This window comes from Lipophrys pholis (genome assembly GCF_963383615.2).
Source record: "Lipophrys pholis genome assembly, chromosome: 12".
Lineage (NCBI taxonomy): Eukaryota > Metazoa > Chordata > Actinopteri > Blenniiformes > Blenniidae > Lipophrys > Lipophrys pholis.
This window is the reverse complement of record NC_137641.1, coordinates 4954128-4959592: the sequence shown is the minus strand read 5'-3', so window position 1 is coordinate 4959592 and position 5465 is coordinate 4954128. Positions and strand designations below refer to the sequence as shown.

General features: G+C 42.4%; 1 gene segment (V, D, J or C); it reads right to left on the bottom strand.

The window, feature by feature from the left end:
• Positions 1 to 599: 599 nt before the first annotated feature.
• LOC308117896 (Ig kappa-b4 chain C region-like) lies at positions 600 to 4531 on the bottom strand. The segment is given in 3 exons: positions 4493 to 4531; positions 2150 to 2231; positions 600 to 1109 (listed from the first exon to the last, which is right to left on the bottom strand).
• Between the last annotated feature and the right edge of the window lie 934 nt (positions 4532 to 5465).

Sequence of the window (5465 nt, the reverse complement as noted above, 5' to 3'; positions counted from 1 at the left end):
ACTTTTCAAGTGGGACTTTTCCTAGAGGTCATTGGGGCTCCAAGCACACAGAGGTCCGGTACAATTTACTTGTGCTCACTACAGGTTCCATGGCAGGATTCAGGATTATGTTATTCGCCATTATATTATTTTCAAACCACGAAAAACTGACGTTTGTCACCGTCCACGGCCCCCAGGAATTCTGGGAATAACAGCGGCTTTTTTTATGAAGCTGAAACAGAAGGAGACTTAAACTTTGATTCTTTTCATCCATAAAGGTTTTTATTCTGGTGGCACGAGTATCAATCTGTGATGCAAAGGCTTTTTATACTGCATCTCTGCATGATGACCTGGTTTTTGTAGCCATAAAAAAGTGATTGAGGGGTGGATTGACTCAGACCAGCACTAGTGAAGGCCGAGGTCTGAAATGCAAGGCTGCCACTGTTACAATCTAATCCTACCATTTATAGGACATGCAAACACGTTTCAACTTCCAGCTTTTATTGAAAGATATAAATAAGGATGTGAGGATATAAACACTCTCATATAATATTTTTACATTCATCCATCTTTGCCATGATTATTTTATTGTTGTAAAAAAGTCATGAAAGACCAAAGATTGAGGTGAAAACTGTCTTTATTTTGTCAAAGCTTGAAGAAAATGATGATGAAAGAAGATGAATATTGATGAAGTCAGTTTGCTTTGATGATAGAAGAAAGTGAAAGAGGGTGAATGACAGAGGTGAGATCAGTGTGAGAGTAAAAGCAGTGTGAGAGTCCCAGTGAGTCCGGTCAGGACTGGGAACACTGGTCTCTCCTCAGTGTCTCTCTGAGGGGAGTCTGGGAGCCCCGGGTGGCCTCACAGGTCACAGAGCCCACCTTCCTCCACTGGTCTGCAGGGAGCCTCAGGGTGCTGCTCCAGCTGTAGAGGCCGTCCTTCTGCAGCACCCCGGGGCTCCTGCTCTCCTCCCAGCTGCTGCTGCTGCTGCTGCTGCTGCTGTCCTCCACCTTCCAGCTCAGACTCCAGTCTGAGGGGAAGCCCTCGTTGGCCAGGCACATGAGCGTGGCCTTCCCCTGCTGCAGCTCCTCTCTGGAGGGGGGCAGCACCGTCAGGGTGGGGCGGGTATCACCTAGGAGACACCAATCAAATTAGAGGACAGGGAGCACCCAGCTGTCAATCAACCAGCACACACCTGGACAGCTTTAGTGGGAGACAGCTGATTTGGTCCTGGAAGAAGTTGCTGTCAGAGGCTTTTTCTGCTCCAGCAGTCACTCACTCACACATTGTTTCACTTCCCTTTAAGAAGCCTCTCATGCACATCAGCACAGAGAGAATCATCCAACACTTTGACCTGAAATACCTCAAACTACACAGGAAGGAACACAAGCTGATGTCTCAACGTTTACTCTTCATTTGCATCAACGTTATCAGAAAGTTTACACTTTACAACTTATGACTGGAAACTTTAACATGAACTTCAAATCTAAATTAATATTTTCAATTATTAGGAGCTAAATTTGAAAAAAAAACTGTGAAAATTATATCAAGAGGTTTTCATAATTTTATAACATTTATCATCAGTATTTTTATTTTACTGTAAAATAATATTAATTGTAAAGTATCAGCAGAAACAGAATTGGGAAACATTCTATAGAACCAAGAATAAATCCAGCTGTGATGAAGAGACACTCAATAAAACAAGAAGAATAAAACCTGCACACATTCCAACACAAACACATTTCAAACAGTGGACATGTCAACTAAAACTCAGCCCAAAGACAGACCAGTGCACCAGAAATGTCCCTAAATACACAGGTCAGTGTAAAAACAGCTTCAACATGAGACTGGTAGAGTTAAAACAGTGTGTTCCACAGCCATCAGGCTCTAACTGAGCACATTTAAAGACTGACAATATCTTTGGTTTTGTCATTTAATCCTAATGAGATTTTAATCCGGTGTAAATGTAAAACTAATAACTTTTCTCTGTGATCAAATTAAAGTGAAACAGAGCTGAGCTAAACTACATGAAATCAATGGAGATTAAAACTTGATCACTACAATAATTATTAAGAAAAAAAACATCTTTCTAATCTCAAATCATTCAAAACGAGGTTTAATGTATGAATTTGAATTATTTAGTTGAAAGTATTAAAAGGAGAATAAACTTACTTCCAACATCCAGTCTGGTTCCTCCACCGAACGTGTACCACAGTGATACAAACTCATTGAGCCGCTGTACAAAAACCTCTGACTGTAGAGAGACGCCACTCTCTGATTCTGAAACCAACAAACTCACCAAAACAACTTTTACCACCTGATCCTAACGGAACACAAGAGAACAGTTCTTTCATCTGCAATGTCTACTTCAAATACATATATTTATAGAGATTGTTTTAAACATCATTTTCTATTTTTTCTATTATGTCTATTGGAATTTATTCCTGAAGAGATTTAACAGCAAAAATAGAAAATGTAAAAAAATATAAAAACTACAGACGTATCTTTAATTATTCAGTTTAATTCCTTAATATTGTCATTAAAGTTTGAATCCAGAGTGAAAGTGAGAGATGAAAGTGATCCAGGTCCCTGTTGGAGTCAGTCAGAACATTTCCATAGAGCCACTTTGCATCAGCAGCACCATGCTCCAGTGCTCTGGGAGAGTTTATAGTCCTGACAGTTGAAGACTGGATGACTGACAGCCGTCCTTCATGACAACAGAAGACAGAGAAATCCTCCTCATCAGAAACATGAGTGTGATCTGCGTCCTCATCTGGACTCTCCTCTGCTGCTGCTTCACAGGTAAAGTCCAGAGAATCAAACTCCTCTCCTCTGTCAACATCCGTCCCTCTGAAATGAAGCCCACAAAACCATGAGGCTGCTTGATGTTTCTGTCTGTGTTTCCTCAGAGTCCAGAGGCCAGGTCACAGTGACTCAGTCTGGAGCAGTCAGCTCTGCTCTGGGAGCCTCCGTCACCATCACATGTAGGACCAGTCAGAATGTTTATTATAGTACTTATCACCATTTAGCCTGGTACCAACAGAGAGATGGACGACCTCCTAAAAGGCTCATTTACCGGGCCAACACTCGAGAATCAGGGACTCCAGATCGTTTTACAGGCAGTGGATCAAACTCTGACTTCACTCTGACCATCAGTGGAGTTCAAGCTGAAGATGCTGCAGTTTATTACTGTCAGAGTTTTCATTACATCAACAGTCAGTGGGTGTTCACACAGTGAAAAACCGTCGTACAAAAACCTCCCTCAGTCAGACTGAACAGAAACTGACTGCTGCACACTGATACACTTCACTGAACACAAAGCAAATCATAAACTAACAAGATTATAAGTCTGTTACATTTATATTTAAAACTACATGGATTAACTGGTTCTTCGTTCATTTTCTAAGTAATCACTTATTAAAACATGGCTGCCCACAGTTTTTAAGCTTATAAACTACTTAAAAGAAAATATACAATTCAAAAATAATATAGACCTAAGATCGTGTGTTCAGAGTGGAAAATGATTGTTTACATGAAGAAGTCAATCAACATCTCAGCCATCCTTTTATATATATATACATACATTTACATAATTTCACCAGAAACATTTCCCTACAAGGAGATTTTCTGGCCCCTGAGACTGAGATTCCTTCACATTGTTGGTGGACTAACAGGCAGATGAGCTCAGCCACACATCACCATCAGCCTCCCAGAGCAATGTAAGATGACCAGCGCCCTCTGCTGGAGGCTACAGATCATTACAGAACCTGCTTCTCAGTTTTCTGGGCTCAGGGTCTTGCAGTACTAGAGAACTCACCTGGGTCCAACCTTTTTTTAAGAGGCAAAGCTGCAGAGAGTCGTCACTTACTAAGTCTCCTGTAGTGCAAATACTTTTTTCAGAGCATCAGGAAGATGTTCTGTCCTCAAGGCCTGGGGGAAAATCTGTACTGAAATGAACGGGTGTGGTTTGCAGTGTGTTGCTGCACCTCTGATCTGAAGATGGAGGTGAACAAGGTCATCAAAACAATATCTTAGAAACTCAAACATGACCCAGTTTAAAGCTTGTATGTACTCTATATGTACTTAGAGAAGACAAGTCAGTTTATTAAGAGTGCTGATTAAGGTTTACGAAGGATGAGATGTTTTAATATTGCAGACTTGTTCAGAGTGACGATCCTCACTACCAATCAGCAGACGTGTGGAAGAACCATGCTTCATGCTCACTGCCACAGACAAAGGAATTATTCACTTCATGTTAAATAACCAGGATGGACACAACAAGTGAAGGACATTGAATGTCCCACCTCTCACAATCAGGCACACTCAGAGGTGAGGCGGTTCACTGCTGCCTCAGCGTTTGTTTGGCTGCAGAACCAAACAGCCTTAAATGTGGGATCAAGCAGGGTGTCCATCGTCATGACACTCATGGTCTCAATGGGAGACAAAGACTCACTCAGCATCCTGGTCAGGTGGACACACAGCTGGAGGGCTTTGCATGCAGACTAGAGGACTGACTTTGGACCAGGACACTCTCTGCTCCTCTGAAGGTTCCATGGTGGCTGTATGAAAAGGAGAGAGCCCCCCCAGAGACTCTTTCACAGAGCGGTACTCCTCAGCAGAAAGTGGCGTGAGAGCCGTTCTCATTGACACCAGAGCAGCACCAACTGGCTCTCTCTCTCATCGTACAAGCGCTGCATCATGGTGGAGGTGCTGCTCCACCTGCTGTCCACCTCCTGCAGGAGCTTTAGTTGTGGTCTTGCCATGTGACTCTGCATTTGGCAGAGCTTCTCTTTTGGGACTGTGCTGGACTGGAAGTAGCCAACAATCTTTCTCGCCTTGCTCCTGATCCCCCCCAGCCCAGGTGTGTGATCCAGAGCTTTTTTTACAATTAGGTTGAAAACATGAGCGATGCACTTTGTGTGGCGCATCTTCAATATCCTAGAACATGAGATCATGTAGCTCCTGCATCAGTGACAAGACATCTGACCTTCTTTTGGATTCCCCACTCCTCCATCAGAGCCCTCGTCATCTCAGCAATGTTGTCTGCTGTGTGGGATTCTGGGAAATGTCCCACTCCCAGCAACACCGTGGACAGTGTGTTGTGTTCATAAATAAAATGACAAGTCATAATAATAAATAGCAAAATAAATACATTTAACCTCCAAACCCAAACGCTTCCATTTTTATTTTCTCATTTAGATTTATTTTGCTTTTTGAGTTGATTAGAACCCGATGAGTGTAAAAACAAAGAATTATCTTTTTACATGTTGTAGTTTCTGAGAAAAATGATGTCCACATATGAGGACGTTCGTTTTACATTTCAATAGCAAACAATAAAGTCACAATTGAGTAATGATCCAGTGGGTCCAGTCCTCTCTGTCCAGCACCGTTTCCTCCTCATGCTCAAGCTGGGCTCCACTAGGTGTTAGTGGAGAGAACCTCCATCACACCCCACGTCCTTTCTTGGACTGTTCTTGATGGCTTGGTC